Source organism: Phyllobates terribilis, unplaced genomic scaffold, assembly GCF_046119375.1.
Source record: "Phyllobates terribilis strain yellow unplaced genomic scaffold, ASM4611937v1 Scaffold_138__1_contigs__length_4804227, whole genome shotgun sequence".
Lineage (NCBI taxonomy): Eukaryota > Metazoa > Chordata > Amphibia > Anura > Dendrobatidae > Phyllobates > Phyllobates terribilis.
The window spans coordinates 3400542-3426358 of NW_027362898.1; the positions used below are offsets into that span (position 1 = coordinate 3400542).

At 44.9% G+C, this 25817-nt stretch overlaps 1 long non-coding RNA gene across 1 annotated transcript; it reads left to right on the forward strand.

Moving 5' to 3' along the window:
* The first annotated feature begins 17406 nt into the window (after positions 1–17406).
* LOC141205005 (uncharacterized) lies at positions 17407–19957 on the forward strand. Its single transcript, XR_012275789.1, has 3 exons — positions 17407–17469; positions 19401–19556; positions 19655–19957. It is a non-coding gene; the product is annotated as an uncharacterized lncRNA (long non-coding RNA).
* The last annotated feature ends 5860 nt before the right edge of the window (positions 19958–25817 follow it).

The following is a 25817-nucleotide window of genomic DNA, read 5'->3' on the forward strand; positions in this document are numbered from 1 at the left end:
CCAGTTTCGGGTTATGCCATTTCGGATGAATAATGCCCCCGCGACCTTCCAGAGGCTGGCTGACTGGCTTCTGGATGGTCTCCAGGACTATGCTTGTGCCTACCTGGATGACATCGTCGTCTACAGTGCGACATGGGATGAGCATCTAAATCACCTAGAGACAGTATTGGATAGGATCCACAAAGCCGGAATCACCCTGAACCCCAACAAGTGTCACGTAGGCAAAGCAGAGGTTCAGTATTTAGGACATTGGGTGGGGGGTGGAAAACAACGACCGGAACCCGCCAAGATTGAGGCGGTAGCCAAGTGGCCCACCCCACGTACTAAAACCCAAGTCATGGCCTTTCTATTGACAGCGGGGTATTATAGGAAATTTGTCCCTAACTACAGCAGCATTGCCAAGCCCCTCACTGATCTGACACATAAGAACCTCCCCCGCCAGGTAACCTGGACCCCCGAGTGTGAGGAAGCCTTCCGCCAGCTAAAGGACGCTCTCACAAATACCCCGATATTGGCCGCACCCGATACAACTAAACGTTTCCTTGTTCACACAGACGCATCTATGTTTGGGTTGGGGGCAGTACTGAGCTTATCTGAGTCGGAAATTACTGCCTCGAGAAGTCAGCTATGCGGCCTTCGAAAAGGAATGCCTGGCAGTAGAATGGGCTGCCAAGAAGCTCCAACCATATTTGCATGGAAGACAGTTTTCCCTCATAACGGACCATAACCCCCTGGTATGGCTTAATCGGGTCTCCGGGGACAATGCCAGACTACTACGGTGGAGTTTGGCGCTACAACCATTAGACTTCACCATCCACTATAGACCTGGCAAGCAAAATGGTAACGCCGATGAACTAAGCCGACAAACTGAACTGATACCAACCTCATAAATCGCGGACCTCCTCCAGCTGATCCGTCAGGGAGCAGACTGGGTAGGCTGATCCTGTCCGGGAAGGGGGAGCATTGTGACAGATCAACCCCGTACTCCCAAGATTTTGCCACATGGGGGTTGTCGTAGCGCCTATGCAGCTAATGGGACATAACGTTATAAATTGGGGTGAATATTGTGGATTACATATTATTGGACATTTTGTGATGTGACCGAAGCACCCCTGGCCCCCACCTTCCTGTGCTCACTTAGCAGTGGCAAACAGACAATGTGCTGATTAATGGGTTGTTGCATAACTGCTGTCTGGGAGCCTACTGTGGGTATTATCTGGTGAGAACAATGGGTGTTAAAAATAGCCTGTGTGATTCTCTATAAAACCTGCTTGTGAGAATAAAAGTTAAGTTCATCTAGGAGACACTGTGCGATAGTCATATTTTATTTATCCCAGTGTAAGAAAATCCTTTCCATGTCAGGGGCCTACAGAAGAAGATTGGACATCTGCGGATGGGGTAACTAGCTCCCGTCACACGTACTATCCAGAGGCACATCATCACCCCTTCCACATGCTTCAACGCACGTTTCGCTACCGATTCATTAGGAAGTGAGGTGGAGGAGGAAGAGGCGATGTTTTATAGGGTGATTACAGCTGTGGTTACTTACAAATCAAGGACGCCATATTATCGGACGCCTCTACTGTCCCACGCGTCCGGATAGCCGTCCCGTCTGCGACCGAATGTGCATCACGGAAACACGACCAAAGGTCGCAGTTCAATGAAAACATTCCAGTATTGGGTACGAGAGCACACCGGAGCATGCGCAGTGTGGAGCACAGCGACCCTGCAGCCATATTAGAAAAGGGAAAAAGTGCGGGTCAGCATCAAAGTGTAAATATAATTATACGTGCCAAAATAGAATTGTATGAAATATAGAAAAAGTTCTGTATATAATATAGTTAATGCGTGCATACACAATATTGTTGCTTATATAATGTGTATATGTAAAAGTGAATAAACACACTATAAACTCTCTATATGTACTGTACAATAAAGCCAACAATACATGTATATATGTTTATTCAATCAAATGCACTATGATATATATTGATTATATTATTCGATTTATAATAAGGACAAGACACTGAAGATGAGAATATACCAAAAATCCTAGTGTATACTTAAAGAATACTCGAAAATCCCCACTGTTCATTTAACCCTCTGGGGGTCATACTTCTTAGAGTGGTGATCCATTTACTTTTTTATTTATTATTTATTTATTCAATCTGGGCCAGCTTTTTGGCTAGATTTTCCCTCCTATTCCCAGGATACAGACGTGCAATCCCTTTGACACGTAAGAGATGACATTGATGAGGGTAGCAATTCCGAAACTGTCTTGCCAAAGGTTTAGGTTGAGAAATAGCACCCACCTCATCTTGACAGATTTTCTCCGCTGCCCTAATATTTTTGATGTGTTCCAAAGCTCCCGAGTTGTCATACCAATATAGATGAGTCCACAGAAACATGTGGCTTGATAGATGACCATAGATGTTCTACAATTAATGAAATACAGAATCTTGTAAGCCTACTCACCCATCGAATCCTGAAAGGTATCCGTTTTTTCAATATATCTGCACTCTTTGCAGTTGCCACACTTCCATGTGCCCCATTTGGGGCCCTTTGAGCCAAATATACATTGCTCAAAAAATTAAAGGGAACACTTAAACAACAGAATATAACTCCAAGTAAATCAAACTTCTGTGAAATCAAACTGTCCACTTAGGAAGCAACACTGATTGACAATCAATTTCACATGCTGTTGTGCAAATGGAATAGACAATAGATGGAAATTATTGGCAATTATCAAGACACCCTCAATAAAGGAGTGGTTCTGCAGGTGGGGACCACAGACCACATCTCAGTACCAATGCTTTCTGGGCTGATGTTTTGGTCACTTTTGAATGTTGGTTGTGCTTTCACACTTGTGGTAGCTTGAGACGGACTCTACAACCCACAGAAATTGCTCAGGTAGTGCAGCTCATCCAGGATGGCACATCAATGCGAGCTGTGGCAAGAAGGTTTGCTGTGTCTGTCAGTGTAGTGTCCAAAGGCTGGAGGCGCTACCAGGAGACAGGTCAGTACACCAGGAGACGTGGATGGGGCCGTAGGAGGGCAACAACCCAGCAGCAGGACTGCTACCTCCGCCTTCGTGCAAGGAGGAACAGAAGGAGCACTGCCAGAGCCCTGCAAAATGACCTCCAGCAGGCCACAAATGTGCATGTGTATGCAGAAACAGTTAGAAACCGACTCCATGAAGGTGGTATGAGGGCCCGACGTCCACAGAAGGGGGTTGTGCTCACAGCCCAACACCGTGCAGGATGCTTGGCATTTGCCACAGAACAACACGATTGCAAAGTCGCCACTGGCGCCCTGTGCTCTTCACAGATGAAAGCAGGTTCACACTGAGCACATATGACAGACGTGACAGAGTCTGGAGACACCGTGGAGAGCGATCTGCTGCCTGCAACATCCTTCAGTATGACCGGTTTGGCAGTAGATCAGTAATGGTGTGGGGTGGCATTTCTTTGGAGGGCCGCACAGCCCTCCATGTGCTTGCCAGAGGTAGCCTGACTGCCATTAGGTACCGAGATGAGATCCTCAGACCTCTTGTGAGACCATATGCTGGTGCGGATGGCCCTGGGTTCCTCCTAATGCAGGACAATGCCAGACCTCATGTGGCTGGAGTGTGTCATCAGCTCCTGCAAGATGAACGCATTGAAGCTACGGACTGGCCCGCCCGTTCCCCAAACTGAATTCGATTGAGTACATCTGGGACATCATGTCTCGCTCCATCCACCAACGTCACGTTGCACCACAGACTGTCCAGGAGTTGGCGGATGCTTTAGTCCAGGTCTGGGAGGAGATCCCACAGGAGACCATCTGCAACCTCATCAGGAGCATGCCCAGGCGTTGTAGGGAGGTCATACAGGCACGTGGAGGCCACACACAATACTGAGCCTCATTTTGACTTGTTTTAAGGACATTACATCAAAGTTGGATCAGCCTGTAGTGTGTTTTTCCACTTTAATTTTGGTGGTGACTCCAAATCCAGGCCTCCATTGGTTAATAAATTTGATTTCCATTGAAGATGTTTGTGTGATTTTGTTGTCAGCACATTCAACTTTGTACAGAACAAAGTATTCAATGAGAATATTTCATTCATTCAGATCTAGGATGTGTTATTTGAGTTTTCCCTTTATTTATTTGAGCAGTGTATATGAAGATGTATCAGGTACATGATGACTATGAACTAGTACATCACGTAGTGTCTTATTACTTTTAGCCATAATCAATGGACAATTTGATAGAAAAGGAAGTATTGTCTGATCCTGTTGGAGAATTAGCCAAAATTTGGAGATGATATTAGTAATTTCCTTCCACCTCGAATGATAATTCGTGATGAATCGAACATGCCCATCAGATTCCTTTTTCTTTTTAGTAATGAGAAGATATTGACTATTGGCTTGTTTGGCCCGATAGTAGGCCTGCTGAATAATTTCCATTTTGTACTACATTGTAAGTATCTACTGGTCATATCACATGCCTATTCTTCAAAAGCTTTGTTTTGGTCACAAATACGATGTGCCCTAATAAATTGTCCAGACGGCATTGCCTGTATTACATGTGCCAGATGACTGATTTGGCATGCAAGAAAGCATTGGCACTAGTATTCTTGCGATAAATATTTGTATGCAACTGTCCATGGTCATCAACATGAATATCCAAATCCAGAAAATCAATTTTCTTTTGATCAATATGATGGGTTAGCTTAATATTCAATGCATTGTCATTGAGATATTTTAAGAATTTTTCAAGTTCCTCATGGGAGCCCTGCAAAATAAACAACACATCGTCTATGAATCTCATCCAAGATATCACTGATCCCAATGACGTATGTTCAATGTTCTGGAATCGGATGTATTCACACTCCCAAAATCCCAAGGAAAGATTGGCGTAAGATGGGGCCCAAGCCGCGTCCATTGCCACCTCTTTCTTCTGTAGGTAGTATTGATCTTTGAACACAAAATTATTATATAACAAAATGTATTCTGTTACGGATCCGGGTGGTGGAACCTCTGTGCTGTGATGCAAGGAGGGATCAGAGGGGCGTAACTAAGTGCCTACCCGGACCGACCCTGGCCACACAGCGGCTTAGTCAACTCCGTGAACCAAGGAGGGACCGGGAAGGTGAACCAGGTGCCACTCTGGGACCGACCTTGTGAGAGCAGGCGACTCCCATGGGACTGATGGCTGAAGCTGAAAGGCACAGCGGATGAGCACGGCCGGTTGACAGGCGGGCACGGCTGATAGACAGGCTGGCGGGCACTGGGACCTTCAAGGTAGAGGTGAAGATGCTGGAGCTGTCCTAGGTAGAAGTGCTGAAACTGTTGTATCCAGAAGCACCAGAGCTGTCCACTAGCGTGGTGCTGAACCTGGATGGCACTGCCCTCCAACGTTGTGGTATTGAACCAAATGTTACTATAACGTCCTGGTTACAAGCCGTCCACTGCTGTGGTGCTGAATCTAGACAGTTCTTCCCATATAAAAGCTGTCCACTGCTGTGGTGCTGAATCTAGACAGTACTGCCCAGATCAGAGCTGCCCACCGTTGTGGTGCTGAATCTAGGACTGTAGTGCCCAGAGGAGAGCTGCCAACCACTGTGGTGCTGAACCAGTACTATAGAAGGGAGAGAACACAGGAGCTCACCCCCGCTGCTGAGCAGAGATGCTAGATGTGCTGTAGCAGTCTTCTATTGTCCCTCAGCAGATAGCATCATGCTATGAATGGGATGTGCTCTGCTATATCCCTGCAGCTTGTAGATCAGGAATCAGGGCTTCAGTGTGCGTCACCTGAATGACAGCAGTCTGGCACCACCAATGCTGCTATGCGGGACATTGCGCCCTTTACTACTGCCTGCGGTGTAAAACCCCTTCTGATTGGAGCCCATGGATCTGTGATTGGTTATTGAAGACACACCCTCGTACATGGTGGACTTGTCTGTTCCCTTTAAACATATGAGCGGTTCTCACATGTTGTGGCTGATGTCTGATAACATAAGTGCTATCCCCTCATTCTGTATCACTGCAGCTGTCATCTGATGGGCGGCTGATGTATTCCATCACTATAGTACGGGTGAGATCACAGCCATCTGTAGGAACAAAACACCATCTCATCCGTGTCATGTACAGAAGCATGTCACTATGCAAGTCGCCCCCGTACTCCTAAACATCAGCAATAAAGCAGGTAGGAGTGTGTCACTGAATGCAAGATGTGACGAGATAAAACCAACCTTGTAAGGCTACATGCGTAGTGGTCATAGCCACCTCCAGTTACTGTCACATAAAATTCCTGGTGCCACTGATAAAGGAGGGGAGATCTCCGTAATACGGTATCTGTGCACGTTTAGTCCACCAGTGTCTGGAAGGAACGTTGAGCTCAGCTATGCTGCTCATGAGAGCGCAGGGTCCTAATGTCCACCATTACCACTCCATTCTTAGTCTAATTTTACATATCATTTCATCAATGTGTTTCATCTGACATTAACCTTATTCATTATATTTTCAATTAAACACTTTATTAATAATATCTAAAGATTTAAAAAAAGATAAGTATATGATAAACTCTATGTTGGTTGCGAATAAATGTACTAATGAATTTACTCTGCATCTCAAGTGTCATATCTACAGTGCCAAAGGTTTCCTTTCTGGATCTTATTGATATTCCTTCTATGCACTACATCTTCTAATTAGGAGTGCTAAACTTCTAACGCTTTACACTATGATAAACTGATATATATAAGTACTCGTATATACACTATTTGGACAAAACTTATAACAGCGAAGTACTGTTCATATAGTTAAGTGGCTTAGCAACGGTACAGGAGATAAGATGAGAATAATAGGTTTAGTCTTTAGGATAGGGTTAATGGATAGAGACTGCAAGATGTCGGTGAGTGACATGAAAGAGTGAGACGGACCCGTCCCATCGTGTGCATAAGAAGGGCACGGTGGAAGAAAAAGAAACCATGCCCATTGCAGCAAGCCAAGGGAGAACGGGTGGAGACTCCCAGGAAACGGGCAGGTGAGCCAGAAGTGGCCTCCCCCAAGAATGGGCAGAGCAACGTAAGAGCACACCCACGGCAGAGTGGGCTGGGACCATTGTTGGTGAGGAGGTAAAGTGGCAAGAGAAGATGGAGTGCTACGGTTTACCTATTGAAAGTGATGGTTGGTGCTACGGCATTGTGCTCCGCGGTGTGCCCGGAAAGGTCAAGTGGAAAAGGAAGATGACGCAGCTGGAGCAAGAGATGCAGCTGGGTGAACTGTCATCAGTAGAGGCACCAACCAAGGTCCAGGGAAGGCCCAGGATCCAATGCCTGACCTCAAGACAAAGGTTCGCCCGCAGTCCCCAAAACCAGAACCCGATTCCAAGGCGGAGGAAGCAGTGTCAGCGTGACCAAGATCCTGCGACCAGGCAGGTTGACTGAAAGCTATGCTGGCAGCCCTGGTGGTAAGTACACCTCAGCGTCCTGGAGAGTTATCAGCCTGGGAAACAGCCCTCATCCCCTGGCCACAGCAGTACATGGAACAGACACCAGCCCTGGACCCTGTTAAGGCCAGATGGGTGGTGAAGGTCATTGAGGGTAAGAAGGAGTGGGAGAAATGGGTGAGGGCCCAACTCGAGCACCCAGGAGGTGGTGAAGTTGACCCGCCCAGGGGGGATATGGGGGGAAACTTGGTACCCGGGCCTTTACCTTCTTTGTAGGATGTCACGGCAGTCGGCTCCCGGGCCCATCCTCTGGGGTCGCTCTTTAAAAGGGGGTTTGTTAACAGTTTGTCTCGTGACGCCACCTGTGGTTCCCGGTAATGAATACCGGCGCTGCTGCAGACCTCCGGGGGTGATGGGATGGCAGCTGGGATGTTTCAGCTCCCCACAGGCAGAGCGGGCCCCCGGGGCAGGGTAGTTGCAGATGGTAATGCTGGGCGTTGTAGTGCAGGCGCGGTAGCGTGATGGAAATAACTGACAGAGACAGTGGAGTGCAGTCATCCGAGTTTACTCACAGTTCTTTTTAGGTTCCTCGGGTACACTGTCCAGGTGTCAGACTCCCGCGTCGCACTGCATTTGCCAGGCAGGGGTTCAGCACTCCTTCAGGTAGATTAGAAGCACTTAACGGGACCCCCTTTCTTATGTTCCTTCTTTGACTGACTTCACGCGCTGGGTCTTCTCACTCCTGCCCTGCGCTCCCCACACACAGTCCTGATCGGGTGCTCTGAAGTCCCTTCTGGGCAACCTGGAGTTCCCGGACCTACTTGATGCCCTTCACGGCGACTAGCGTGAGGCTGTGGCAACTGCCCATGGAAGTGCAGAAGCCTCCGGTTTTTCCAGCCGAGACCTGGAGTAACACGGCTGATCCAGGGACCAGTTCCCTTCCTGCGGCCTGATCCCTCTGATTCTTGGCAGATTCGGGCGTATGGGTGCCGTCCTGCACTCACCGTACCCCCTGGGATCCCTTCTGTTCCCGGAGCATTCCTCCCTTGCTCCCACTCCTCTCCTGGGCCTCTCTCACTAGGCCCACAATGGAGCAGAGCTCCTGATGAGACTCTGCTCCCCTCCTCTCCTTGCTACTCACTGGCTGAACTGCACTGCTCCAACTAAGATGGCTTCCTTTTTTATATCTATTCTCTAAGTGCTCCCCTGTTCTACGTCCTCCACCCACACCCACTACTGGTTCCCCCTCTCCTTGGTTCCCCCCACTCCAGCCAGGGACAGGGCAGCAAAAGAAGTGCATAATGCCCTTCCAGCCGGCCTGGAGTAGTGCAGTGTTGAGTGCAGGTGTTGGGGTCCCGGGCAGTAATAATCTTTAATAATAATAATCTTTATATAGCGCTAACATATTCTGCAGCGCTTTACATACATTATTGTCGCTGTCCCCATCGGGGCTCACAATCTAGATTCCCTATCAGTATGTCTTTGGAGTGTGGGAGGAAACTGGAGAACCCAGAGGAAACCCACCCAAACATGGGGAGAACATACAAACTCCTTGCAGATGTTGTCCTTGGTGGGATTTGAACCCAGGACCCCAGCGCTGCAAGGCTGCAGTGCTAACCACTGCGCCACCTTGCCGCCGGCAGTGCTTCCTTCTTACCTGAGAGAAGGAGATGCCACACTTCTGGGTGAGGTGCAGTACCTCTGTGGCGACTGAACCCTCAGGGGTGCCACAAAGTCATTGACCAGATGACCAGATGTCACATCCAATATTTCAGCCCTCAGCGGGAAGATCATGTCCAGCAATGACTCCTCCACGGTTAGTACCACAGCCTCAGGCCTGACAGAGGCAGCGAGTATTGCGGCTGCAGTGTGCGTTTTCAAGGGCCCCCACGGTATATGCTGTGCGTTGTCTTCCAGGTTCCAGAATGGTCGAGGATGACCATGTCCAAAGAGGGAATGTAAGAGTGATGGACTGTTCTGCAGCATTCCTACCCTTGAAGGCAATAATCCCTTTATGTGTACAGTGCCATGCGGTTTTACAAGTAATGTAAATAGCGATGTGTTTCTCTTACAGTGGCATGTAAAAGTTTAGGCCCCTTGGTAAAAAATTATTGTTATTGTGAACAGTAAAGCAAGTTGAAGATGAAATGATCTCTATAAAAGGGCTAAAGTTAAAGATGACACATTTCCTTTGTATTTTAGGCAAAAAAAAATCTTGTAATTTTTTACATTTTAAAAATTACACAAAGGAAAATGGGCTGATGCAAAAGTTTGGGCACCCTTGGAGATTTGTGTGCTCAGAAAACTTTGACCAAGGTTTCAGACCTTAATTAGCCTGTTAGAGTGCGTGCACATGGTCAGTAAACACTGCGGATTGGATGCAGCACACTTGCGCTGCGTGCAATCTGCAGCGGCCAGATGTTACAGCATAGTGGAAGGTATTTATACAAATCCCATGTCCACTATGCGTCTCCGTGCTCCTGCAGCTCACCCGTGGAGACGGTCATGCAGTGCGTCTTCACAGACCGCAGCATGTCAATTTCTCTTGCAGAGACCCTAGTCTCCGCAAGAGAAATTATATCACTGTAATGTATAGGATGTGGTGAATCCGCATGGTTCATTGAACACATGCGGATTCACTTGCGTGCAGCGCTTTGGACGCAGCATAAAGTATGCTGCGTTCAAAGCGCAGCCAACACCGACCATCTGCACATACCCTAAAGGTTATGGCTTGTTCACTATCATTAGGAAAGGCCAGGTGATACAAATTTCCCAACTTTATAAAAACCCAGCCTCCTCTAACCTTGTGCCAAAAAACAGCAGCCATGGGTTCTTCTAAGCAGCTGCCTAGCACTCTGAAAATGAAAATGGTGGAGGCCCACAAAGCAAGAGTAGGCTATAAGAAAATAGCAAAGCGTTTTCAAGTTGCAACCTTATTGACGGCATCGCTCATCACTGCAGGAACGTCCTCAGGCTACTGTCAGTGAGTTCCAGCTGGCGTGCTGAGCAGTTGCATACTCATGCAACCGCTCAACACACCAATCGGATGTAGCAGATCTGGGGATCATTGTTCGACATCATCAGTATGGATTATCTGCGGACAGGTGAGGATTACTTTGTTTTTTTATTTTTATGTGGATCTTAAGAAATGTGTAAAAGAGGGTCATTGAGTGTTTTGTTCAAACAAAGGTCTTTGCTCTGTGTGAGTTTTTTTACTTGAACTAATGGCGTTAGTAATCGGGATGTCTTATTCACGCCTCTCCATTACTAACCCCTTGGTTTGATGTCAGCAAACATCAAACAGCTGACATCAACCCCAAAACCATTACCCCACTTGCCAATGCACCAGGGCAAGTGGGGAGAGCCGAGAATAAGCACCAGAATTTCTGGGGTGGCTGAGGGCTCATGTTATTAGTCAGGGAGGAGGCCAATATCCATGGTCCCTTCCCAGCCTTTTAATATCAGCCTGCAGGTGTCTGTTTAGCCTTTGCTGGTTATTAAAACTAGGTGGGACACCACATAATTTTTTGGGGGATACCCCCTTTTTAATACCATTAAAGGCTAAGCAGACAGCTGTGAGCTGTTATTAATAAGCTGGGAAGATCCATGAATAGCGGCCCCTTCCCAGATTGCCCACTGCTTTCCCTCAGCTGTTAAGAAAATTAAATGGACCCCATCCCATTTTTTCAAAAATAAACACCTAAATTTGTAAGGATGTAAAACAACGCCAAAATGTAGACTAAACTATATATGAATAGACAATATAAGGTCCTAAGTTCCTGGGCTAAGTCATCACTGCTATGGCCCTACTTATGTATTTGAAGTCCCCCTTTCTCAAAATCTTTCTAATAAATTTAATTTCCCCAAGATTATTGTGAAAATCATATACAGTGGGTAAGGAAAGTATTCCAACCCCTTTAAATTTTTCACTCTTTGTTTCAGTGCAGCCATTTGGTAAATTCTAAAAAGTTCATTTTTCTCATTAAAGTACACTCTGCACCCCATCTTGACTGAAAAAAAAAACAGAAATGTAGAAATCTTTGCAAATTTATTAATAAAGAAAAACTGAAATATCACATAGTCATAAGTATTCAGACCCTTTGCTCACTATTGAGTAAAAGCACCCTTTTGAGCTAGTACAGCCATGAGTCTTCTTGGGAATGATGCAACAAGTTTTTCACACCTGGATTTGGGGATCCTCTGCCATTCTTCCTTGCTGATCCTCTCCAGTTCCATCAGGTTGGATGCCGAACGTTGGTGGACAGCTATTTGCAGGTCTCTCCAGAGATGCTCAATTGGGTTTAGGTCAGGGCTCTGGCTGGGCCAGTCAAGAATGGTCACAGAGTTGATCTGAAGCCAGTCCTTTGTTATTTTAGCTTAGTGCTTAGGGTCATTGTCTTCTTGGAAGGTGAACATTCGGCCAAGTTTGAGGTCCAGAGCACTCTGGAAGAGATTTTCATCCAGGATATCTATGTACTTGGCCGCATTCATGTTTCCTTCAATTGCAACCATCGTCCTTTCCCTGCAGCTGAAAAACACCCCCATAGTATGATGCTGCCACCACCATGTTTCACTGTTGGGATTGTATTGGGCAGGTGATGAGCAGTGCCTGGTTTTCTCCACACATACCGCTTAGAATTATCACCAAAAAGTTCTATCTTCGTCTCATCAGACCAGAGAATCTTATTTTTCTCATAGTCTGGGAGTCCTTCATGTGTTTTTGAACAAACTCTATGTGGGCTTTTATATGTCTTGCACTGAGGAGACGCTTCGGTCGGGCCACTCTGCCATAAAGGCCCGATTGGTGGAGGGCTGCAGTGATAGTTGACTTTGTGGAACTTTCTCCCATCTCCCTGCTGCATCTCTGGAGCTCAGCCACAGTGATCTTGGGGTTCTTCTTTACCTCTCTCATCAAGGCTTTTCTCCCACGATTGCTCAGTTTGGCTGGACGGCCAGGTCTAGGAAGACTTCTGGTGGTCCCAAACTTCTTCCATTTAAGGATTATGGAGCCCACTGTGCTCTTAGGAACCATGAGTAATGCAGAACTTCTTTTGTAACCTTGGCCAGATCTATGCCTTGCCACAATTCTGTCTCTGAGCTCCTTGGGCAGTTCCTTCGAGTTCATGATTCTCATTTGGACTGACATGCACTGTGAGCTGTGAGGTCTTATATAGACAGGTGTGTGCCTTTCCAAATCAAGTCCTACCAGTTTAATTAAACACAGCTGGACTCCAATTAAAGAGTAGAACCATCTCAAGGAGGATCACAAGGAAATGGACAGCATGTGACTTAAATATGAGTGTCTGAGCAAAGGGTCAGAATACTTATGACCATGTGATATTTCAATTTTTCTTTTTTAATAAGTTTGCAAAAATTTCTACATTTCTGTTTATTTCAGTCAAGATGGGGTGCAGAGTGCACTTTAGTGAGAAAAAAAATGAACTTTTTAGAATTTACCAAATGACTGCAATGAAACAAAGAGTGAAAATGTAAAGGGGTCTGAATACTTTCAGTACCCACTGTATCCTTGAAAATTACATTTAACTACCTTTTTGTATAAGGTGGCAAAGAATAAAACAAGCAGATAGGAAAAAACAAACTTAATTTATTTAAAAAATGATCAAAAAGAAATATTTCTGTCATGCGCCAAAACATGCAAAATAAAGCAAATAAACATTACAAATTATAATAAGGTGCAGAACTGTAATCAGGGCCAGGACTGGGTGCTGAAAAATGTGGGGGGATCAGCAACATGAGTAAGTGAGGGAAGTGGAGTAAAGGGTAGAAATACACCATGGTGCGGAGGGTTTGGTAGGTATGGCCGGTCCGTGGAACTAGATTTGCTGCCAACTATATCCTCATTTGGAAGGCGGCTCACAGCAGGTTCAAGATGATATAAGTATGGCAAATACAAACGGTATATTAGGATTGTCTGAATATGGGTTATTTTGTAGGTGAGGTTTAACACAAATAACTATTGAAGCCAGAACATTATGTGTCTAATTTTTTTCCAAAACATATCGCCACCAAAAGCGAAAATTTGGCAAGCCAGAATAAACACAAAAAAAAGACAAAGAAAAGTCACCATCATACTAGCAGTCAAGGGCGGGCTGGGCTGGGGTGCAGAGGGGCAAATGCCCCCCCAGACCAATTCCCAAGCAGCTGCTCAGGGCTGCCAGGGGACTGCACTGTACCTTTAAATATGTTCAGCTGCCGACCCGACCACATGGCAGAGATGCAGATACACCCCCTGCACGCTGTGTGGCTGAGTCTGCTGAAGTGACGTCACACAGCGAACCTGGAACTGATTCAGTCAGCCGGACAGGAGCCTGTGGATCGGAGACTTCAGTGGTCTCAGTCAGTATGAGGTCAGCAGGTCTGCAGTGAGGGGGAAGCGGGACTGTGCTCACCTTCTCATAAATCCACCCAGGATTCTATATTGTCCAATCAGAGGGCCAGCTGCTGGGGCTCCGTGTGAGTTATTGCAGGAGGCTGAACTTTCATGCAGATTAGGGTCCTCCTGTCAGTGCAAAAAGTTCAGTCTGGTGCAATAAATCACACTTAGTCCCAGCAGAGACCACAGACATCACAATACAAGACCCTGCACCGACTGATTACAGCTGAACCTACAGCACCTCATATTCTACTATATGGCCCCATATATAATATGTGAGGTCCTGTAGGCAGGTCCAGGTGTGTTCAGTAATAATAATCTTTATTTTTATATAGCGCTAACATATTCCGCAGCGCTTTACATACATTATCGTCGCTGTCCCCATCGGGGCTCACAATCTAGATTCCCTATCAGTATGTCTTTGGAGTGTGGGAGGAAACCGGAGAACCCGGAGGAAACCCACGCAAACACGGGGAGAACATACAAACTCCTTGCAGATGTTGTCCTTGGTGGGATTTGAACCCAGGACCCCAGCGCTGCAAGGCTGCAGTGCAGTGTATATCCCTGTACATAATATACCACATCTAGTATACAGATTAGCCTATCATCTACTGTGATACACACATCAGATGTTTTAAAAAAAATACACATTACTATACAACATCAGATGTCTATAGTGACAGTATATTATATACTAGTCATGTATTCTAATATATATTGTATGCATGTGGTATACTGTGTGAACAGATGTTATGTACAGGTAATGTGTGTATAGTATATCTGAACTCTACCCATGTCTGGTATATATAATACTGTAACTACAAAGTTCAGCCCGCGGACTGAGACAGCCGAAGGGCTGAAAACTGTGGTGCACGGGCCACACCATACTCTCCCCTATCCCAATATCACTGCTATCTGCAGTGTGGTGAATACATTGGTGGAAGACGGAGCCACTGGCTCCTACTTCCACAGATCAGCTTTTGCGACTGACACAGCCAACATGATGACATCACGACATCACATCTGCTGTGTGGAGAGTCAGTGCACCGGAGAAAAGAACAGACCGCGGGGGAACGAGAGCGAGGTGAGTATGTCTTCTTTTTTTTTTTTCGTATGTGCATGGAATGTGTGCCTGTATATAGGGGGCTATGTGAGGACTCATACTGTATATAGGAGGCTATGTGAGGGCTCATATAGTATATAGGAGGCTATGTGAGGGCTCATATAGTATATAGGAGGCTATGTGAGGGCTCATATAGTATATAGGAGGCTATGTGAGGGCTCATATAGTATATTGGAGGCTATGTGAGGGCTCATATAGTATATAGGAGGCTATGTGAGGGCTCACATTGTATATTGGAGGTTATGTGAGGCCTCACACTGTATATAAGAGGTTATGTGGGGCCTTACACTGTATATAGAAGGCTATGAGGGAATCATACTGTATATAGGAGGCTATTTGAGGGCTCATATTGTATATAGAGAGACTATGTGGGGGCTCACACTGTATATAGGAAGCTATGCGGATCTCATAATGTATATAAGAGGCCACGTGGTGTCTGACAATATATAGAGAGGCTATGTGGGGACTCACATTGTATAAAGGAGGCTATGTGGGACTCATACTGTACATAGGAGGCTATGTGGCGGCTAATAATATGTATACAGTAGAAGGCTATGTGGGGGCTCATACTGTATAAAGGAGGCTATGTGAGGACTCATACTGTACATAGGGGGCTCATACTATATATAGGAGGCTATATGCGGGCTCATACTGTTCAAAGGAGGCTATGTGACGGCTCATAATATGTATAGGAGGCTATGTGGGTCTCATACGGTATATAGGGGGCTATGTGGTGGCTAATACTGTATATAGGATGGAATATGAGGGCTCACACTGTATATAAGGGCTATGTGGTGGCTTACACTGTATATAGGAGCTATGTGGGGTGCATACTGTATGTAGGAATAATGTCTGTAATCTGCTGTGGAATTAATAGCACTATATACTGTACTTTTCAGATTATAGTACGCACTTTTCTCCTCCAAAAATTTTTGGGAAAATGGGAGTACGTCTTATAATCTGAATGTAGTTTACCGGGGCATTTGGGAGCGGCATTTCAGGGTTGCTGCTGCAGGAAGCTGGTGACGGCAGGAGTGAGGCGATGCTGCGGGCCCCAGGCTGGGAAGGTAGGTGTCTGGCTGTGCGACGGGCTCTGTGCTTTCACAAAATGTCGGAGGAGCCCCCGCACTTTCCATGGTTTTCAATGCGGTGAACTTGGAGAAAAAAGGCCACCAGAGGCGGCGCATGTGCGGATTGAGATCGTGACACCGAGATCTTGTCTCCCGAGGTCTCAACCTAAGCATGTGCCGCCTCCGGTGGCCATTTTCCCTAAGTCTACAGCATTGAAAACCACGGGAAGTACAGGGGATCCGCCGGCATTTTGTGAAAGCACGGAGCCCGGCTCATCGTCGAACATCCCCCTCCCAGCCTGGGGTCCACAGCATCACCCCACTCCTGCCGCTGCCAGCTTCCTGGAGCAGCGACTCTGCTCCACCACAGCAGCCCCCTTCCCTGGGTAATCTACCGTAAAAGCAGACTATAAGAAGCACCACCATTTTATTAAAAACATTTTTTTCCTATTTTTCTCACCAAAATTTGGGGTGCGTCTTATGATACGGTGCATTTTATAATCTGCAAAATATGGTTAGTAAAATAAATAAATAAATAGGGAGCTGTGTGGGGGCTCATACTGTATACAGGGGGCTATGTGTGTGCTCATATGGTATATAGGGGGGCTGTGTGGGGGCTCATACTGTATACAGGGGGCTGTGTGTGTGCTCATATGGTATATAGGGGGGCTGTGTGGGGGCTCATACGGTATATAGGGGGATGTTGGCATACTTAATTCTGCTCAATATTAAGTGATATAAATATTATTTTATATGAATTGTAGTTAATATTAATATTGAGCAGAACTAATTTCAGCCTTTCAGCCTATTGGTTCAGGCCCCCACAACAGTTACGTTCTCTCATGTGGCCCCTCTGGAAAATGAATTGCCCACCCCTGATATATACCATCATTTATTATCCAGTATATAGCATCTGATGTCTGTATAACAGTATGTCCTATATCCCATCACATATTCTCCTGTATACTGGATGTCATATACTGTGCACAGACAAAAGATGGTGCAGAGGAGAAGAAGTGACTGGTGTAATATCTAATGGCTGTACTCAAGGTGTAATGTGCACTAGTTACATATTAGCCTGTAGGTGGTATAATATATATACTATAGGCCCAGACATCCCATATTATATACAGGATAATAGGAGGCGGGTATAATATCCAGAGCTAACAAGCCTCCCCTATTCCCTGGGCCTGTCCCGATTTGAGGGCTCAGTCCCGGCCCGGCTCAGCTCTTCTCCCGGCAGGGGCGCTGCTGGGCACTGGGCTTTTCCTCCAGACACGCAGGCTTTCCATGCTGTGTGTGACCCCTTGTAGCTCCGCCTCCCGCTCTCTGCTCCTCCCCGGCATCAGGGCAGAGGAATTCTACTGTGCAGAGACCGCACAGCATGAGGAGGTGAGGGGTCAGGGGGCGGGGCCAAGTCTGCGGAGGACATGACAACAAGGTGCGGTCCTGAGGTGAGGGGGAGACCCGCAGCCTCTCCCATCTGTGGCTGCTGTTATTACAGGATGGGAGGGGGCTCATGCAATGTCACCAGCAGCTCTGCAGTCGGGACTAGGGGGGATGGGAAGGGGATTTAGGGACACTGCAGGGCTGACAGCTCTCCTGCGTACAGCCCATACTCTGCTGCTGATTGCAAACACCAGGCCCCACCACTGCCACTGGAGACATGATGGAGAAGAAGGGAATATATACATGTCATGTTGTGCCCGCTGTGTGTATGATGTCTGTGTGATGGTTGTGCCCGCTGTGTGTATGATGTCTGTGTGATGGTTGTGCCCGCTGTGTGTATGATGTCTGTGTGATGTCCTTTTACACAACCGCAAGACACCGGGAAGACCGGACGCATCGGATAAGGAGACCAGGGGCCGTCAGAAGGTAAGTATAATATTTATTTTTTACCATTCTTTTACGGTCACACTATATAAATCCATACCGGTTGCATGGATTTATATAGTGTGACCAAGTTCTCCAGCACTTTCTAAGTGATGCTAAAATCGCTTGCAAAGCGCTTGACAACCCGCATGCGGAAATGCATGTGAAGAGCGCTTCACTTCTGCTTGTCCCTGGCAGGAAAACTCATAGAATCCGCATGCGTTTTTTCTGCCAGGGAGATGCAGAAACGCTCTGGAAAAATTCTCAGCATTTCTGCATTGTGGGCACTTAGCCTTACTCTGTTTAGGAGTGTAGAAAAGCACAGCGTACCTTGGATTACTTGCATTACACCTCTAACAACCTAAATCCGTGTTGTAGTGGTCAGACATTGTACATATTATGCTTATGTATTACCAGTTTTAAATGCTCACCTGAACTGGACCAAGTGCTGTCATTTTTCTCCACGGGCAGCACTTAGACCATACGTTTGTGTGAATATAGCCTATGAAGCAGCTGGTAATAAACATGTTGAAGGGGTTTTCTGCGAACAAAAGTATATTTTAATCAATAGATCTTGGAATAATAATAACTTCCACAATTGGATGTGTTTAAATAAAATGTCCCTGTGCTGAGATAATGTTATAAATGTGCCCCTGCTGTGTACTGTGTAATGGCTGTGTCTGACTGTGCAGGAACATGGTCTGATCATACCACAGCTACTGGGCAGGGGAGGAAGCAAAAGAGTATATAGCATCGATTAAATCACTGCACACTCTAGTTTCAAGATGCAAACGATGGGTCAAAACGTTCATTTACTGTTGCATTATTCCCTGCACCTTAAATGTGTCTTATTGCATGTCTTCAAATAGACTTTAGTTTGCATCATGAAACTAGAATGTGCGGTGATTTAATCTACGCCGATTCTGGGGATTCCACATCCCGTGTACCTGCACCTTGACCTACAGACTGTGTGCACGCTAATCATCTATATATAAAGAGAGTATATATACATTACAGCAGGGGATCACAGCTGAGTCTTTCTTTGAGCTAAAATATTGTTTAAAAACAGGCATTGAAATGTTTTACTCACAAACAGAATCCTCTGTGATCCCCTGCTATCCTGCCTGTATCCTCTTTTTCTCCCCCCCTGCCCAGGAGATGTGGTATGATCAGAACATGTTCCTGCACGGTCAGACACAGCCATTACACAGTACACAGCAGGGGCACATTTATAAGATTATCTCAGCACAGGAACATTATTATATCACATCCAATTGTGGAAATTATTATTACTCCAAGACCTATTGATTAAAATATACTATTGTTTGTGGGAAAACGACCTTTAAGGATGGGCCGCTACTCATGGACCACTGCTGTGTGCTTGCCCCCAGGCTAAAATTTGCCAGCCAGCCCCTGCTAGCAGTGATATTAGAATACACACTATACATGTTATTACATACAGCATCCTTTACCTATAAAAATTGTATATAATCTCTTCCACTTTTCTTTCCAGTGGGTGTAGTGACAAGATTATGGAGCAGTTGCCGGGACCAGTGCCGCCGCGAGCGACAACAGGGTAGGAAGAGTGGTGATGTGGCTCTTAAAAAGAAAGGCCATACCTATATTATGACCGGCTCCAGTTTTTGACCCTAGTCCTAGATTTTCACCCGTAAGTGGCTATCTTTTTCAGTTTTATTTGTTGTAATGGTTTGATTATAATTTTGCATATTAAAAATGCTTTTTTCTCTGTCATCCCTGACCTTACAGATCTGACTGGACCAAAAAGGGAAATACCTGTAGCTCGGAGGTGCTGGAAGCCAGAGAGGAATCTGAAATGGAGGCCGGAGCTGGGGGCCAGAAAGAAGAAGAGCCTGCGGAGAGCACCAGTACACCACAGCCCCTCGACACCTCCCCTCATGCACCAATAAGCCAGCATCGCTACCGCCCCACCATCACTGGCGTACGTGACATGGGAATACCTGTGAGTGATGACGATGAGAGTTTTTGTCTAAGCCTGGCCCGTTATTTCAGGCACGTTCCCTTTTTATTGAGGCTGCAGACCAGGGCTACCCTCCAAATTGTTTCGTCTGCAGCTGCGCCACCAAATTCACCGATGGCCATCTTTTAATTCCTTGAAAGGTGGCATCTTTCTGAGGACAACAAAACCCGGTCATTAGACCCCCCAAGAAGGGCACTCAGCAGACCCACCATCAAGGCAGCCACGACCTCCAGTGCCAGCATCATGGCAATCACCACCACCTCCAGTACCAGCATCACAGCAGCCATCACCACCACCTCCAGTCACAGCATCACAGCAACCACCACCAACTACAGTAGCACCATCACGGCAGCCACCTCCAGTGCCAGCATCTTGGCAGCCACCTCCATTACCAGCATCACGGCAGCCAACAACCCCCTCACCAGCATGTCTCTTGCCCCAATCACCCTTGTCTTGTTGGCATGATGGCCAAAACACAGAAGACAAGGCCAGACAAAGATCTGAGATACAGGATTTGTGTGCTGAGATGCCGCCACAGTCACTGAAAGGTGTTACATAGATGCGTATTATATGGACGCTATATGGATGGCATAAGCATGGTCCGTTTGCTGTGCTTTTTTTTTCTCGCACACATTGACTTGCATTGGCGAGTCTCGTCTGATATACAGTTATATGAAAAAGTTTGGGCACCCCTATTAATCTTAAGCCTAATGTTTTTTAAAAATTGGTGTTTTTGCAACAGCTATTTCAGTTTGATATATGTAATAACTGTTGGACACAGTAATGTTTCTGCCTTGAAATGAGGTTTATTGTACTAACAGAAAATGTGCAATCTGCATTCAAACAAAATTTGACAGGTGCATAAGTATGGGCACCCTTATCATTTTCTTGTTTTAAATACTCCTGCCTACTTTTTACTGACGTACTAAAGCACTTTTTTTGGTTTTGTAACCTCATTGAGCTTTGAACTTCATAGCCAGGTGTATGCAATCATGAGAAAAGCTACTTAAAGTGGCCACTTGCAAGTTGTTCTCCTGTTTGAATCTCCTCTGAAGAGTGGCATCATGGGCTCCTCAAAACAACTGTCAAATGATCTGAAAACAAAGATTATTCAACATAGTTGTTCAGGGGAAGGATACAAAAAGCTGTCTCAGAGATTTAACCTGTCAGTTTCCACTGTGAGGAATATAGTAAGGAAATGAAAGAACACAGGGACAGTTCTTGTTAAGGCCAGAAGTGGCAGGCCAAGAAAAATATCAGAAAGGCAGAGGAGAAGAATGGCGAGATCAGTCAAGGACAATCCTCAGACCACCTCCAGAGAGCTGCAGCATCAACTTGCTGCAGATGGTGTCACTGTGCATCGGTCAACTATACAACGCACTTTGCACAAGGAGAAACTGTATGAGAGAGTGATGCGAAAGAAGCCGTTTCTGCAAGCACGCCACAAACAGAGTCGGCTGAGGTATGCAAAAGCACATTTGGAGAAGCCAATTTCTTTTTGGAAGAAGGTCCTGTGGACTGATGAAACCAAGATTGAGTTGTTTGGTCATACAAAAAGGCGTTATGCATGGCAGCAAAAAACCACAGCATTCCAAGAAAAACACTTGCTACCCACAGTAAAATTTGGTGGAGGTTCCATCATGCTTTGGGGCTGTGTGGCCAATGCCGGCACCGGGAATCTTGTTAAAGTTGAGGGACGCATGGATTCCACTCAGTATCAGCAGATTCTTGACAATAATGTTCAAGAATCAGTGATAAAGTTGAAGTTACGCAGGGGATGGATCTTTCAGCAAGACAATGATCCAAAACACCGCTCCAAATCTACTCAGGCATTCATGCAGACGAACAATTACAATGTTCTGGAATGACCATCCCAGTCCCCAGACCTGAATATCATTGAACATCTGTGGGATCATTTGAAGAGGGCTGTCCATGCTCGGCGACCATTAAACTTAACTGAACTGGAATTGTTTTGTAAAGAGGAATGGTCAAAAATACCTTCATCCAGGATCCAGGAACTCATTAAAAGCTACAGGAAGCGACTAGAGGCTGTTATTTTTGCAAAAGGAGGATCTACTAAATATTAATGTCACTTTTCTGGTGAGGTGCCCATACTTATGCACCTGTCAAATTTTGTTTGAATGCAGATTGCACATTTTCTGTTAGTACAATAAACCTCATTTCAAGGCAGAAACATTACTGTGTCCAACAGTTATTACATATATCAAACTGAAATAGCTGTTGCAAAAACACAAATTTTAAAAAAATATTAAGCTTAAGATTAATAGGGGTGCCCAAACTTTTTCATATAACTGTACTCTTGTTGCCTAATTTATAGATATAATTTTCTAGGTTTATATTATCATATTAGCCCTAATCTATTGCTCACTGTTGTTTCCAGGGACTTATAGGGACTTTGAGGGATAGACGACTTGTGAGTGGGGGCGCCATTGTCGTACTATATTTAGGGTGCCAACCCCTGCAGTCAGGAATGATCATCATAGGGGACAATAGGAGCAGACTAATTCTGCACATTCATTATTTTTCACTTTGATCTTCAGATTATTTCTTTGTATGGATAATTTTAATTATCTTTAATAAAGGTTGCATGTTAAGGGTTTTTTATGCAAATTATATGGTTATACCCTTTGTTTGATACGCTGTTAGTTGGTTAAAAAAATAAAAAGTTCAAATCACCCCTCTTTGCCCCATTGAAAGTAAAGATATAAAAAAAAAAAATACACATATGTGGTATCGTTTTTTTAGTCCCTGCAGTTCCACAAAAATTAGACCACAGACAAAATAAAGTATAAATGTTGAGTGCCCAAGAACAATTGTGCCAAAGAGAAATAACACGTTACAACGATATATAGATGAAATATATTTATGAATTAAAATAAATATTATTGAAAGTCAAAAAATGGGCAAAGGGTACCCAAACAAAGGTGGCACTTGGGTAAGTATATGCATAATTGTTATTCCATTGATAGGGCAGTAGAATGAATATGCTCATTAGTGGTAAAATACCACAACTATATAATCAAACATAGGGTATGTACATAAGTAGGAATATGGGAAGTATATATCGTTTAAATAGCAGCAAAAAGTACTTTATGTACAACCCTAAAAATTTGGGGGGCCAAACTTCAGAATTTTTTCACCACTAAAATAATTAAAAACTGGACATGTTGGGTATTGCCGTAATCGTATTGATGAGGAGAATAATATTGCAAGGTCATTTTTACTACAATATGTAAACACAATTCCCATAAAACAATGTCATATTGCATTTTTTTTGCACAATTTCACTGCACTTGGAATTGTTTCCCTTTTTCCAGTACACTAGTGGTGAAATGAATGGTGTCATTCAAAAGTAAAACTCGTCCCGCAAAAAAATAAGCCCTCATATGTCTATGTGGACAAAAAAATTGTTATGGCTCTGGGAAGAAGGGGGTGAAAAAATAGAAACACAAAAGCGGAAATTAGCTGTGGCGTGAAGGGGTTAAGTCTGCACCAAATCTGCAAGTCACAAATAAGCAACGTGTGAATGAGACTTCAGGATTCTCATTCACTTTGCTGGCATCTGGAAATCCTTCAGGTTTTGTGACAAATCTGCACTGAAAAAAAAAAGCAGCATAAAGCATCGTGTGCACACAGCCTTACAGTAGGAGTGTCTATTTCCCCAAACAACCAATCAGAAATCAGCTTTCATTTTACCAAAGCAGGTTGAGAAATGAAAGCTGAGCTCTGGTTGGTTGCTATGGACAACAAAGACAATGTAATGAACAGTTTTGATAAATAATGATGCTCTGAGACTCCACATTATACATCAGGGGACAGCAGCTCCATGTCACCGATCTATCACTGCTGTCAGGAGATGGGATCAAGAACAATTGATAAGAATCTAGCAATATGGGTGATGTGCTCCGCATTACAGGAACCATATAGGAGAAGAGCTCAATATGGCGGATAACGCAGACATGGCACATCTGCTACAGCAGGTACACAAGGCAGACACAAGGATTTCTAATTGTACGGCGTACGGTGCTGAGAAGCAACTGCAATACTCATGAAATAAACCTAAAAAGAGACGGACAATCCTTTACAAGTATCACTAGGATTATTATTATTCTTTATTATTATGGCGCCATTTATTCCCTGTGGCTTTACATGTGAGAAGGTGTATACATAGTAAAGACAAGTACAATAATCATGAACAATACAAGTTAGTGACTGGTCCAGGAGGAGAGAGGACCCTACCCGCGAGGGCCACAGTCTACAAAGGGATGGGTGAGGATACAGTAGGTGAGGGTAGAGCCTGTCATGCAGCGATGTGGTGGAGCGGTGGTTACTGCAGGGTGTAGGCTTGTCGGAAGAGGTCGGTCTTCATGTTCCTTCTGAAGGTTTCCACAGTAGGCGAGAGTCTGATGTGATGAGGTAGAGCTTTCCAGAGTAGGGGGGATGCACTGGAGACATCTTGTATGCGATTGTGGGAAGAGGCAAGAAGAGGGGAGTAGAGAAGGAGATTGCAACATTCTAACATTTGCACAAATTTGGCAACTTTTTGGGACCGTTTTCTGCAGAAAGTCATTTAAGGGGTTGTCCACTACATGTCAACCCCTTCTGAAATGCTACAGTGCCCCAAATAAAGTAAAAACACTTCATATTTACCTCAGTGCCAACATCGTTGGAATGGCGCTATTCCAGGAGGTATGTGTTTTTTATTTTATTTGAGGCACTGCAGCACTTAAAAGGTACTATGTCACCAAGGTTTTGAAACCTAATCTGAGATATAATATATATAGAGATATAGATATATAATATACAGAGATAAATGTTTCACTCATTGAGATGCTTGCTGTAGTTTTGATAAAATCACAGTTTTATCAGCAGGAGATTATCACTACTGCTGCCAGGTAGTTATCTATATTCATGAGCTCTGTATAACCCCACCCCCACCACTGATTGGGAGTTTTCTGACTATGCACAGGGTACACACACAGAAAGCTGCCAATCAGTGTTGTTAGCTGGGTTATACAGAGCTCAGCATTCAGAGAACTGGTAAATTTGTAGCAGAGAAAACTGTGATTTTGTCAAAATTATACCATGCAATCCAATGAATAGTACATGCTTGGTAGAAGGGTCTCTGCCCCTATATCATGCTGCTCTCATATAGGGTACCATAAAACTGCTGCCAGATTCCCTTTGAAAAGGTGTCAGCATTTTCCATGTCTTGTGGTAAATTTCGGCAGAACTGAACCTGGACATTACACAATGAGAAGAACATTTCACCATGATTTTGGAACAGATAACTCTGACCACTTTGTATTGGTAAACTGCCTATAACAACTATAATCATCTGCTCAAATATAAAACAGTTTTTTGTAATTTTTTATTATAAAGGTAGATTTGGAGTCATTTTGGTGACTTTATCCCTGGATTACATGTGGAGGTATAAAACATGCACAATAACGTTCCCTATAATTACTAGTTACATTTCTCTTTTTACCTGAGCCTCCCACGTCTTCTTTCTTCTGGCTATTGGCCTGGATTGATGGTGTCTTTCCTTCCTCTGAACAGTCCAGGCTGATTCTTCTGTTCTTCGGTAATTTTCTCTGGACAATGATGTCTTCATCTGCTTGCGCCATCTCTGGGGTGGGAGACATCTTCCGTCCTGAGTCTGTTTTTTTCCTCTTTTTTCCCTTCCTTTGGGGCTTTTTGATAGAAGGCTTCTCATCAGCCGATGAGCCCAAATGTCTTCTGTTCTTCAATCCTTCACTCTGGGCAATGACGTCCTCATCCACTCGCTCCATCTCTGGGGTGGGAGACATCTTTCGTCCCGAGTCTTTTTTTTTACCCTTTCTTCCTCTCCATTTGGATTTTTTGATTGAAGACTCCTCATCAGCCGATGAGTCCAAGTGTCTTCTTTTT